Source organism: Macaca mulatta, chromosome 9 (assembly GCF_049350105.2).
Source record: "Macaca mulatta isolate MMU2019108-1 chromosome 9, T2T-MMU8v2.0, whole genome shotgun sequence".
Lineage (NCBI taxonomy): Eukaryota > Metazoa > Chordata > Mammalia > Primates > Cercopithecidae > Macaca > Macaca mulatta.
This window is the reverse complement of record NC_133414.1, coordinates 52,361,456-52,375,098: the sequence shown is the minus strand read 5'-3', so window position 1 is coordinate 52,375,098 and position 13,643 is coordinate 52,361,456.

The window sequence follows — 13,643 nt, the reverse complement described above, 5'->3', positions numbered from 1 at the left end:
TGGATAAAATAAAGGGCTATTGCTGGGGTGAGATTAACAAGCGCATACTGCAAACAGGAAGGAGGAAATTCCTTAATCTGTTATCCTTCATACAGTCATCATTATAAAAGTTAAAAATTAGGCCAGGTGTGGTGGCTCACACCTGTAATCTCAGCACTGTGGGAGGCTGAGGTGGGCAGACCACTTGGGGTCAGGTGTTCAAGAGAAGCCTGGACAACACGGTGAAACCCCATCTCTACTAAAAAATACAAAAATTAACCAGGTGTGGTGGCAGGTGCCTCTAATCCCAGCTACTTAGGAAGCTGAGGTGGGAGAATTGCTTGAACCTGGGAGGCAGAGGCTGCAGTGAGCAGAGATCGCACCACTGCACTCTAACCTGGGCAACACAGCAAAACTCTGCTTCAAAAAAATAAAAATTAGGCTGGGCATAGTGGCTCACACCTGTAATCCCAGCACTTTGGGAGGTTGAGGCAGGCAGATCACCTGAGGTCGGGAGTTTGAGACCAGCCTGATCAACATGGAGAAACCCCATCTCTACTAAAAATACAAAATTAGCCAGGTGTGGTGGTGCATGCCTATAATCCCAGCTACTCTGGAGGCTGAGGCAGGAGAATCACTTGAACCCGGGAGACAGAGGTTGTGGTGAGCCAAGATCGCACCATTGTACTCCAGCCTAGGCAACAAAAGGGAAACTTCGTCTCAAAAAAAAAAAAAAAAAAATTAGAATGATATTAAATGTTAAAAACAATGCTTCATTAACTCACCCAAAAAAGATTCCAAACCACATAAGACAATTCTATGCTTTATTTGTAGGCCCTTGACATAAACGAAGTTAAGGGCACCACCACATAGCTTTCACATAAATATGGGTCACAAGGCACTGCTGACACTGAAATTCTGTAATTCCTATGACTCTTTCAAAAATTTTGAGGGAATTGAACTATTTCGACTTTTGAGCATAACAGGAGACTTTATTTATAAACATGATTTAGAATTCCCTTAAAGTATGACAATTTAAATTCTTATAAAATATGGAGAATATATGTTTTCTATAGACTCATGTATAATGTATAAAATACAAGGGAAAGGTTCAAAAGAGCTTCACGAAACTGACAGCAGTCATTACCTTTGTGGAAGAGGCAACACTGGGAACGCTGGTCAAAAGAGCTTTTATACTTACATGAAAAGGTAATGCATTTTACTATTACTTGTGACAGTGTAAATTAATAATTTTAAAAGATAGACAACACAAACCTGATACATACACTCACATGCAGGACAGCAGGAGAGGGGACAACCTAACATGGCTCTTTCTCTATGGCATGGGAACTTCTCCTCCCTGGTTTTCACTCTTGCCATCTTCAAACTGGGTCAATCTACTCTACCACCCAGGGTTCTGAAAATAAAATGCAGGAGCTCCTAGCCCAAGACCTACCTGGAATATTGTAATTCCTCATTAAACGTGCTTTAAGTATTATATCAGGGTTCTCCAGGGAAACTAAGTGTGTGTGTGTGTGTGTGTGTGTGTGTGTGTTTGTACATTTGCACATATATGTGTGTGTATATACGTGTGTGTATATATTTATGTATATATTATGTGTGTGTGTTTGTACATTTGCACATATACATGTGTGTATATATTTATGTATATATATTGTGTGTGTGTATATATATATAGAGAGAGAGAGAGAGGAGAGATTTAGTATAAGGAATTGGCTTATGCAATCATGCAATTATGGAGGTTCACAACTCCCTTGAATAAAAGAACTGCAAGCCTCATTCCAGGAGAGGCCCTTTACTTCCAGGAGAAGCAGCCCCTCTTACCAGGATCTCCTTCATACCTATTCCCCCTGAGCAAAAGGGGCTTGCTGGCTGCTGCAATCTGCCTTGCTCCCACAAACACAGTGGTAGAGCCCCAGAGGACTTGCAGCCTCAGAAGAGGGGCTGAAAAGACTAGGGGACTATGGCAGCCTCAGAACAGCCACAAAGAGTAACTCCTGAACATGTCAGTGGTGGGAGCAACAGGTTCAGTGTGGACAGTGGTATGATATAGTAACATACAATGATCATGCCTTTGCTTCTCTTATTTTCTGGAATATATAAATAGCTATGGAACTTATGCTTTTAGCCAAGATGGAGTAACAGGAACCAAATTTATCCTCCCATCTGAAAGAACTAACAGCAGACAAAATATAGGAAATGGTGGCGCACCAGACTACATCAGGCAGTCAAAGGACAGAGACAGGGATCAAGTGAGGTGAGTCCCCGACTGCCCCAGCTTACAGCCTGAGACATTCTAAGCAGTGGCATAGGGAGGAGAACCCCAGGCAGAGCTCAGCGCTCTTCCTGGTTAAAGGAAATGAAGCTGGGGCCAGGTGCGATGGCTCACGCCTGTAATCCCAACATTTTGGGATAGGTGTGGATGGCTTGAGGTCAGGCACTCAAGACCAGCCTGGCCAACATGGCGAAACCCTATCTATCTCTACTAAAAATATAAAACTTAACCAGGCGGTAGCGGCATGTGCCTGTAATCCCAGCTACTCAGGAGGCTGAATAGGATAATTACTTGAGCCTGGGAGGCAGAGGTTGCAGTAAGCCGAGATTGTGCCATTACACTCCACCCTGGGCGACAGAGCAAGACTCTGTCTCAAAGTATAAAATAACAATAAAAATAAAGGAAATGGAGCTGGCATTTGCAGGACTGAGTCTGCAGGGGAGGGAGCTGCACCAAGAGGAAGCTCCAGAGATGATAAGCAGAGGGAAAAAAACAAACAGAAGAACTTAAGGGAACAGTGTCAAGCATTAAACTCTAGCTTTTTAAATATACTTTACCCATCATTCTGTCTTTTCCAGCTGGGCTCACTTAGCACTTCCAAGTTCCCAGGGAAGTTCTGGAGTGGGTATGGCATTGGAACTTGCCAAATACAAGTTATCTTTCTGTGATTTGCTCCCTTCAGAACCCTGGGACTTATACCTTAGTCCAGTGCCCCTCTGTGCTGGAAGAGAAGGGTCTGTCACTCTGTGATAAGGCAGTCCCCAGGCAAGCAGGCAATTCCCTTGGACTTCTCTCTGGAAGCCACCACACAGTCATGGCCCTGATGACACCCAAGGGTGTGTAGAGCACAGGACTCCAGATGGAGCTCTGAGAGCAGATCTATCCTCTTACTTTCAAAATCATGGAAGTGAAGTTTGTGGATAGGTCAGAATTTGAATCTCCTTTGGAAAGTGACTTGTTTGGGGAAAGGGGGCACAGGTTAAGAATCTGATGTGTGCTATGAGCTGTCTCTTCAGAAACGTGAACTTACTCAAGCAGTGACACAATTTTGCTCATTCAGTGAAGTTCATTAACTTCCTGCATCTCCTTAGCAGGCACCAGCTCAACAACTGCTGGAGACAAAAATGTCAGTTTTCTGCTTATCTGCATATGGAATCTGTCACTGTTCTTCAAAGTGGGGACTTGAGGAGCCTGAGCTTGATAAAGAGAGCCAGTTGGTCACCCCAGGCCATTCCATTCCATCTGGGTTAGGTGCATATGGCCTCCTGCTGGCCATTCTGATCCTAAGACCAGAGAAAGGGTCGACAGTAGTCATTTAGCCACTTAATTATGCAGATGCTCGGGGAAGTCTGTATGTAGTCTAGATTTTAAGGCTTTGTTGGTGAGAGCTGGGCAGGTGGTTGGTTAGAATTCAGTCAGCCAGTGAATCAGGCAAGCAAGAGGGGTTTGGCAAGGATCAAATCATCAAGCCAAAGTTTCCCAAACACAGCAGTGTGATAACCTCTGTGCACAGATCCCCTCCCTCTGTGATGGGCTGAACTGTGTCCCCTTCAAAATTCCCATGTTGAAGTTCTAATGCCCAGTACCTCAGAATCTCACATTTTGAGACAAGATCTTGGAAGATGTAATTAAGTTAAAAGGGGAGCATAATCCAATATGACTGGTGTCTTTATAAAAAGAAGAGATTAGAACACAGACACACACACTGGGATGACCATGAGACAGACACGGGGAAAAGATGGCTATCTACAAACCAAGGAGAGGCCTCAGGAAAAATCAGCCTGCTCCATGATCTTGACCTTCCAGCCTCCACACAGTAAGACCATAGATTTTCATTGTCTTTGCTGCCCAAGCTGCAATGCTTTGTTATGGCAGCCGCAGCCACCCTGCCACCCTGCCACCCTGCCACCCTGCCAAAGCACACTGAAGATGCTTTAGCATGGGTGTCCAAGGGAGAGAATACAGTCATGGGTTCTTAGTTTCTGTTTCTGGATGGACCAGCAAAGCCCATTCCTCATCCTTCTTTTCCACTTATCACTAGAGACAGAAACTAAAACCCATGGCCTCAGACTGCTAAAATCCTGAAACAAAAAACAGGACAACAATAACAACAACAACAAATAGGGTGGGTTAGACAATTTTGGGAGAGTAGACAGAAAGTCTTACTCCTCCTGGGAGTCCAAATGAGACTTCCGTTTGCTGAATGAAAGACAGAGACTTGGCTAGGTACAGTGGCTCATGCCTGTAATCCCAGCGCTTTGGGAGGCTGAGGAAGGAAGATCACTTGAGTCCAGGACTTCAAGACCAGCCTGGGCAACATAGTGAGACCCGGTCTCCACTAAATATTTAAAAAAAAAAAAAAAAAAAAACTGGCCAGGCACGGTGGCTCATGCCTGTAATCCCAGTACTCTGGGAGGCTGAGGCAGGAGGATCACTTGAGGTCAGGAGCTCAAGACCAGACTTGTCAACATGGTAAAACCCTGTCTCTATTAAATAATACAAAAATTAGCGAGGCATAATGATGGCACATGCCTGTAGCTACTTGGGAGGCTGAGCTGGGAGAATCACTTGAACCTAGGAGGGGAATCTTGCAGTGAGCTGAGATCACATCAGTGCACTCCAGCCTGGCTGACAGAGTGAGACCCTGTCTCAAAAAAAAAAAAAAAAAAAAAAATAGGCATGATGGTACATGCCTGTAGTCTCAGCTACTCAGGAGGCTGAGGTGGGTGGATCGCTTGAGGCCCAGAGGCAAAGGCAGAAGTGAGCCAAGATTGCACCACTGCACTCCTGCCTGAGTGACAGAGCGAGACACTTGTCTCAAAAAAAAAAAAAAAAGACAGCGACTTGGTAAGGAGGAGGAAGGAGACCCAGGCAGGGAAAGATGGCACTCATGACCATGGCCCAGAGAGCCCTCTTCAGAAGACAGTGTGGGGTGGGGCGTGAACAGTGGGAGAGAGGAAATGGGGAAGGGCAATTGCAGCTCAAGCCCCTAGGCACTGGATCTGTCTCCTGGTCTTCATGGAATGGCTCTAGCAAGCTTGTTCTATCCAGTAGAACAAAAGTTGAATCCAAATCTTAAAAATTCCATCCCTGAACGTGTAGAGGTGGGGTGTCAAAAAGATTCTAATAATTCTAATACATTCTACAATATATTAAAAAATATTAAAAGTTGGCTGGTTGCAGTGGCTCACACCTGTAATCCCAGCACTTTGGGTGGCCAAGGCAGGTGGATCACCTGAGGTCGAGAGTTTGAGACCAGCCTGCCCAACATGGTGAAACCCCATCTCTACTAAAAATACAAAATTAGCTGGGCGTGGTGGCGCATGCCTGTAATCCCAGCTACTTGGGAGGCTGAGGCAGGAGAATCGCTTGAACCTGGGAGGCGGAGGTTGCAGTGAGCTGAGATCGTGCCATTGCACTCCAGCCTGGACAACAAGATCAAACTCTGTCTCAAAAATGAAATAAAATAAAATAAGTCATAGTGATTAAAATATGTTTAGCACAGTATCAATGAATAATTGATTGCAGCAGAACTCAAAACAGATGATGATACATAGAAAATAGTGATGTGTATGTATGCATTAAGTATTTAGAGACAGGGTCCTGTTCTGTCACCCAGGCTGGAATGCAGTGGTACGATCACAGCTCACTGTAACCTTGAATGCGTGCACTCAAACAACCTACCACCTCAATCTCACAAACAGCTGGGATGACAGATGCACATCACCCCACACACCTAATTTTCTTTTATTTTTTTTCTGAGACGGGGTCTCATTATGTTGCCCAGGTTGGTCTCCAGCTCCTGGCTTCAAATAATCCTCCCAAAGCACTGGGATTAGAGGTATGAGTCACACATGCCCAGCCAGATAATTGGTATTTATTGTCTTCATAGAGAAGCCACAGCAGAGGTATGGTGTGGGTCTTTGAGCTGTAGAATCAGCAGCTCAAACACTGCTTGAGCCTGTTCACCATCATACTTCTCTTTGCTTTCCTACATTTCCACACATTTTTTTCTCTTACTGAAAATGCATTCCAGTCACCAAGTAATTGGAACATAAACACCTCCAGTTATGAAAATCTTAGGATAAGCTATCAGTGGTTCAACTTAATCAAATACTCATCAATGAAATCTTCAATGTGAGACTAGGAGGGTGAGGTCCTGTGACTGGCCCATCTGGGTTAAGCACTAGCAGTAGAGTACTGTGAAAAGTAACGCAGAGCCTACAAATGCAATAGCCACTCCAAAGGATAATTTTGCATGCAAACATGGTGAAACCCATCTCTACTAAAAATACAAAAAGTAGCCGGGGGTGGTGGCTTGCACCTGTAATCCCAGCTACTCAAGAGGGTGAGGCAGGAGAATTGCTTGAACCCAGGAGACAGAGGTTGCAGTGAGCCAAGATCATCATCATGCCATTGCACTCCAGCCTGGGCGACAGAGCCAGACTCTGCCTCAAAGAAAAAAAAAAAAAAAAAAAGGACAGATTCTACAGATTCTACATATATTAAAATTAAGCAAGAGGCTTAATTTGACCCATGGGTCAAATTAAAAATTAAAGGTGGGAAATTAGAAGGCAATTTGAACTGAATGAAAATAAAACACATCACAATTTGTGGGATGCCATTAAACTGAACTTGGAAGAAAATTTATAGCACTAAACATTCAAAAAAGAAGTCTCTAGTGAATGATGTCAGCTTCCCACCTTAAGAAACCAGAAACATTTAAGAGCAAAAATAGCTAAAAGTAAGCAGGAGAAAGGAAATAATAAGCATCAGAGTGGAAATCAATGAAATAGAAAAAAAAATAGAGAAAATAAATGAACTGAAAAGCTGGTCCTTTGAGAAGAGAAATAAAATTGACAAGTCTCCAGCCAGAGCGATTAGGAAATGAGGGAACAAACAAATGACTAATATCAGGAATAAGAGTGGTTACATTGGCCAGGCACAGTTGCTCATGCCTGTAATCCCAGCACTTTGGGAGGCCAAGGCGGGCAGATCACTAGGTCAGGAGTTCAAGACCAGCCTGGCCAACAAGGTGAAACTCCACCTCTACTAAAAATACAAAAATTAGTGGGGCATGGTGGCATGGGCCTATAATCCCAGGCACTTGGGAGGCTGAGGCAGAAGAACCACTTGAACCCGGGAGGCAGAGGTTGTGGTGAGCCGAGATTGTGCCGCTGCACTACAGCCTGGGTGACAGAGCAAGACTCTGTCTCAAAAACAAAAGAAAAAATATATTCCATGTCTCTGCTTGTCTCTGAACATCCAGAACACAGTTATGGAAACTTGTTTAATGTCCTTATCTGCTAAGTCTGACATGTGTATCAGTTCTGGGTCAGTTTTGCATAGTTGATTTTTCTCCTCATAGCGAGTTATTTTCCTGTTTTTTCGCAAATCCTTTTTTTTTTTTTTTTTTTTTTTGAGATGTAGTCTCATTCTGTTGCCCAGGCTGGAGTGCAATGGTGTGATCTCAACTCACTGCAACCTCCATCTCCCTGGTTCATGCAGTTCTCCTGCCTCAGCCTCCAGACCAGCTGGGACTACAGGTGCCCACCACCATGCCCAGCTAATTTTTGTATTTTTAGTAGAGACAGGGTTTCACCATGCTGGCCAGGCTGGTCTCGACCTCCTGACCTCAGGTGATCTGCCTGCCTCGGCCTCCCAAAGTGCTGGGATTACAGGCATGAGCCACTGCTACTGCCAAGTCTGCTAATCTTTGAATGAGATTAGCAGATATTATGATTTTATGATGCTTTTAGCCCCATAAAATGTTTTTATATTTCTCTAAATATTCTTGAGGCTTCTTCTGGGGTGCAGTTAATTGATAGTGTTGGGTCTTGCTTTTAACATTTGTAGTGTTTATTCTAGGGCTAATTATTCTTTGTTGCGGAGGTGAGACCATTCTGAGTACTCTACCCAGTCTCATGAATCATGATTTTTTCACCCTGGCTGGTGACAGCAGGCACTTTTCCCAGCATCACTGGGCTCTATTCTCTTTCAGTCTTTTTGGATGATTCTGCAGCCTCAGGTGGTTTCCTCATAAGCATGTTCCAGATAGCACTCTGCTGAGTTATCAAGGGGACCTTCTGAAGATCACCAGAGTTGTGTCTCTGTGCAGCTCTCTTCCTTGGTAATTTGTCCTGCAAACTCTAGCTGCCTTGGTCTCTCTGGACTCTCAGCTGTGTCTCCTCAATTCAAGGTCTACGATACTCAACCTGGGATCCCCCTCCTTGTGCCACAGCCTAGAAACTCCTTTAAGGCAGTAAGCTGTGGCAAATGTAGAGTTTACTTATTTCATGTTTCATGGGTCACTGTGCTCATTGCCTGATATCCAGTGACTTGAAACCATTGTTTCATATATTTTATCTGGTTTCTTCAGTTGTTTTAGGCAGGAGGGTAAATCCAGTCCCTGTTACTCTACTTTGGCCAGAGACGGTTTTTGTTTTGGTTTGTTGGTTTAGACACAGTCTCCCTCTATTTCTCAGGCTGGTGTGCAGTGGAGTGATCTCGGCTCATTGAAACTTCTGCCTCCTGGGTTTAAGCAATTCTCCAGCCTCAGGCTCCAGAGTAGCTGGGACTACAGACGCGGGCCACCACGTCCGGATAGTTTTTGTATTTTTGTAGAGATGGGGTTTCACCACGTTGGCCAGGCTGGTCTCAAACTCCTGACCTCAAGTGATCCACCAGCCTCAACCTCCCAAAGTGCTTGAATTATAGGCATGAGCCACCACACCCAGCCCAGAAACAGTTTTTGAATTGGATCTTGAATCAGAAGAAGAATTATCTATAAAAGTCTTCATTGAAGGCTGGGCAGGGTGGCTCACACCTGTAATCTCGGCACTTTGGGAGTCTGAGATGGGTGGATCATGAGGTCAGAATATTGAGACCATCCTGGCTAACATGGTGAAACCCCGTCTCTACTGAAAAAAAATTTAAAAATTACCCAGGTGTGGTGGTGCATGCCTGTAGTCTCAGCACTCAATCAAGTGATTGAGGCAGGACAATCACTTGAACCCAGGAGGGGGAGATTGTAGTGAGCCGACATCGCACTATAGCACTCTAGCCTGGGTGGCAGAGTAAGACTCCATCTCAAGAAAAAAAAAAAAAAGACTTATTTGAGACAATCATTGAAATTTGAACATGGACTGTACATTATAGATTAAATATTATATCTTTGTTAAATTTTTCTGATTTTGAGCACTATACCATGGTTACCTAAGAATTTTATCCTTGCTGATAGGAAATACACAGTTAAGAACTTAGGAGTAAAGTGGAATGATTCCTACAACTGACTCTCAAATGATTAAGAAAAATAAATACATGATATACACAAGTAGCACAAATTATGAAGCAAACGTGCCAAAATATTAATGATGGAAATATCTTGGTGAAGAATATATGATAATTCTTTTTTCTTTTTTTTTTTTTTTGAGGTGGAGTTTCAGTCTGTTACCCAGGCTGGAATAAAATGGCATGATCTCAGCTCACTGCAACCTCCACCTCCCGGGTTCGAGCAATTCTTCTGCCTCAGCCTCCTGAGTAGCTGAGATTACAGGTGTGCACCACCACACCCAGCTAATTTTTGTATTTTTAGTAGGGACAAGATTTCACTATGTTGATCAGGCTGGTCTCAAACTCCTGACCTCATGATCCACCTGTCTCTGCCTCCCAAAGTGCTGGGATTACAGATGTGAGCAACCACGCCTGGCCTATATGAGAATTCTTTATCCTACTTTTGCAATTTATTTTATAAGTTAAAGATTACTTCAGGCCAGGTGCAGTGGCTCATGCCTGTAATCCCACTACTTTGGGAGGTGGAGGAGAATGGATCACCTGAAGTAAGGATTTCGAGACCAGCCTGGCCAACATGGTGAAACCCCAACTCAGCTAAAAATAGAAAACATTAGCCAGGTATGGTGGCACATACCTGTAATCCCAGATACTTGGGAGGCTGAGGCATCTTAAACCTGGAAGATGGAGGTTGCAGTGAGCCGAGATTGCACCACTGCACTCCAGCCTGGGCAATATAATGAGACTTTCTCTCAAAAAAATTAAAAATAAGATTACCTCAAAATAAATGAATAAAAGAAATTGCAATAATAAATTGCAAAACTGGTCTTTATTGTTAGAAGTGAGGATGGGGGCCAGTTGTGGTGGCTTACACCTGTAATCAGCATTTTTGGAGGTCGAGGTGGGTGGATCATCTGAGGTCAGGAGTTCCAGACCAGCCTGGCCAACATGGTGAAACCCTGTCTCTATTAAAAACACAAAAACTTAGCCAGGTATGGTGGCACGTGCCTGTAATCCCAGCTACTCAGGAGGCTGAAGCAGGAGAATCACTTGAGCCAAGGACGCAGAAGTTGCGGTGAGCTGAGATCGTGCCATTGCACTCTAGCCTAGGCAACAAGAGAGAAACTCCATCTAAAAAAAAAAAAAAAAATAGAGATCAGGATGGGGCACTACTTCTGAGAAGGAGAGTCATAATAGAGAATGGGTCCTTCAGGGAGACTTCAGGCACTGATAATACTGTCTTTGAATTCTTTGGTGTTTACATGGTTGTGTTCACCTCTCTTCATCATTCACTTATCAATTATACAGTGATACACATGCCATTGCATACTTTTGTATTTTTTATACTTCAATAAAAAAATTTTTAAGTAAAAAATAAATTATTCAGATATAATACCTTAAGGATTGCTTTCTTTCTGTGTCTTCTTTCCTGAATCCCTAGTGAAGTCCTCAGGTCAGGGTGATAGTCTCCTAGGTGGTTCTCTTCTTCATTTCACAAGAACAGTTTTATTCCTTATGCTGTGGAGAAACCAAACGTAAAAATTCACCTTGTGTGAAGCCTTCACCAGTGACCTCAAATTGCTACCTCTCTTGGAACTCACTGACTTTTAAAAATTAAGGGTGGACTTTTAGTAAATTTGAAATGAAACTTTTAACATATGGCACACCAAATATCCATGACACCAAATCCCAGGAGCCCCACAGGGATAGTTTATAGCCACCCTCAGGTGAGAAAGACCTCAAGACCAAATTAGAAAGAAAAGAAAGAAGAAGTATATACATATATATACACACACACACACATATATCTCCACACTATTTTGTTTTCAATGAAAATTTTAACATATACTAAATTCTCATGTATATTTGGATCTTTCTGTGCTTTTTCGAAACTAGCACCAAGCTTAAATTACTTTTTATTTTATTTATTTATTTTTTGAGACAGAGACTTGCTTTGTCATCAGGCTGGGGTGCAGTGGTGCTATCTCGGCCTACTGTAACCTCTGCCTGCCAGGTTCAAGTGATTACCTGCATCAGCCTCCCGAGTAGCTGGGACTGCAGGCATGCACCACCACGCCCAGCTTATTTTTGTATTTTTAGTAGAGACGGGGTCTCACCATGTTGACCAGGATGTTCTCGATCTCTTGACCTCGTGATCCGCCCACCTCGGCCTCCCAAAGTGCTGGGATTACAGGTGTGAGCTACCATACCCAGCCTTAAATACCTTTTAAATTTGCATTTTCAAAAAAAGTTCTGTCCATAAAAAATGTCAACTCTGTGAAATATTTAAAGAGATTTATCCTGAGCCAAATGTGAGTGGACACGGCCCTTGACACAGCCCTCAGGAGATCCTGAGAACATGCGCCCAAGGTGGTTGGGGGTGCAGCTTGGTTTTACACATTGTAGGAAGGCATGAGACATCAATCAAATACTTTTAAGGAATACGTTGGTTTGTTCCAGAAAGGCGGGACAAAGTGGAGGGGGTGGGTGTGCTTCCAGGCTATAGGTAAATTTAACCATTTTCTGGTTGACAATTGGTTGAGTTTTTGTCTAAGGATCTGGGATCAATAGAAAGGAAGTGTTCAGGTTAAGATAAAAGATTGTGGAGACCAAGGTTCTTTCGAAGTCTCATAGTGACTGTCCTTAGAAACAAGAGATGACAAATGTTTCCTATTCAGACCCTTTAAAAGGTGCTACACACTCAGTCAATCTATTCAGAATTGGAAGGGCCTGGAAGGAAAAGGTCTAGCTATGTTAACAGAGATTATTTAGAGATGTGAATTTTCCCCACTGTGATACCCTACCTTGTTTTAACCTGAGTGACTCTCTCCTATCAGAGAGAGCCAGACTCCATTTTAGTTTCTTCACCTGCAGCCCCCTTTCACCTCCCTCCCTTAAGGCATAACTAGTGTAAACCTGACTCAAAGCACGTCCAGGAATGCACCTACTGATAAGATATTGACGAAAGCTGCACCAGCAGCTCCTGGGGACGCGCTCAGTGGATGGCACCCAAAACCCCTGCATTTATCTCTTTGTGATAGTTTAAGCCCCTGCACCTGGAACTGTTTATTGTTTTGTAACTGCATTTGTAACCAATTACTTTTTTAACCTTTTGCCAGTTCTGCTTCTGTAAAAATTGCTTCAGCTAAAATCCCCCCTCCCCTATTTACACCACGGTATTAAAAAAAAAAAAAAAAAAAAAAAAACTAGCCCGTTCCTCAGAGACGAGAGAATTTTGGGCATTAGCTGCCTCTCAGTAGCTAATAAAGGACTCTGATTTGTCTCAAAGTGTGGCATTTTTCTATAACTCGCTTGGTCACAACACCACAAAGGACGGCTTGCAGGGCCATTCCAAAATATGACAAAGAAACATGTTTTGGGGGTAAAATATTTTATTTTCTTCCTTGTCTCGTAATGTTATGCTAGAGTCAGGTTGAAAAGTAAGTCACATTATGTAGGGTTAAATAAAACCCATGTGAATCTATGGTTTGTAGGGCATAACTCCTGAGACCCCTTAGATAGAAATTTGGGTAAGATAAAAAAATCAGAGTTTAGTCCTCAGTTCCTTGCTATTCCCTGAGGTTGTTTCCTGAGGAAGTTAAAAATTATTTTATCAAGTAAAACAAAACTAAGCTCCCCATTAAGATTTATTTAAATTTGATTGAAATTGTGTTAAATTTTATAGTTTTCTGTAAGGGTAAATATTAAACATAAAAATTTGGGCTGGGCGCTCATGCCTGTAATCCCAGCACTTTGGGAGGCCGAGGCGGGTAGATCACGAAGTCAGGAGCTCAAGACCAGCCTGGCCAAGAAGGTGAAATCCCGTCTTTACTAAAAATACAAAAAAATTAGCTGGGTGTGGTGGTGGGCGCCTGTAATCCCAGCTACTCAGGAGGCTGAGGCAGAGAATTGCTTGAACCTGGGAGGCGGTGGTTGCAGTGAGAAGAGACCATGCCACTGCATCCTAGCCTGGGCGACAAAGGGAGACACTGTCTCAAAGAAAAAAACAAAACAAAAAACAACTGAATTTTTCTTCTTGCAAAAAGGGAAAAAGACCTTTCCTCCTCTCTTTTCTTAC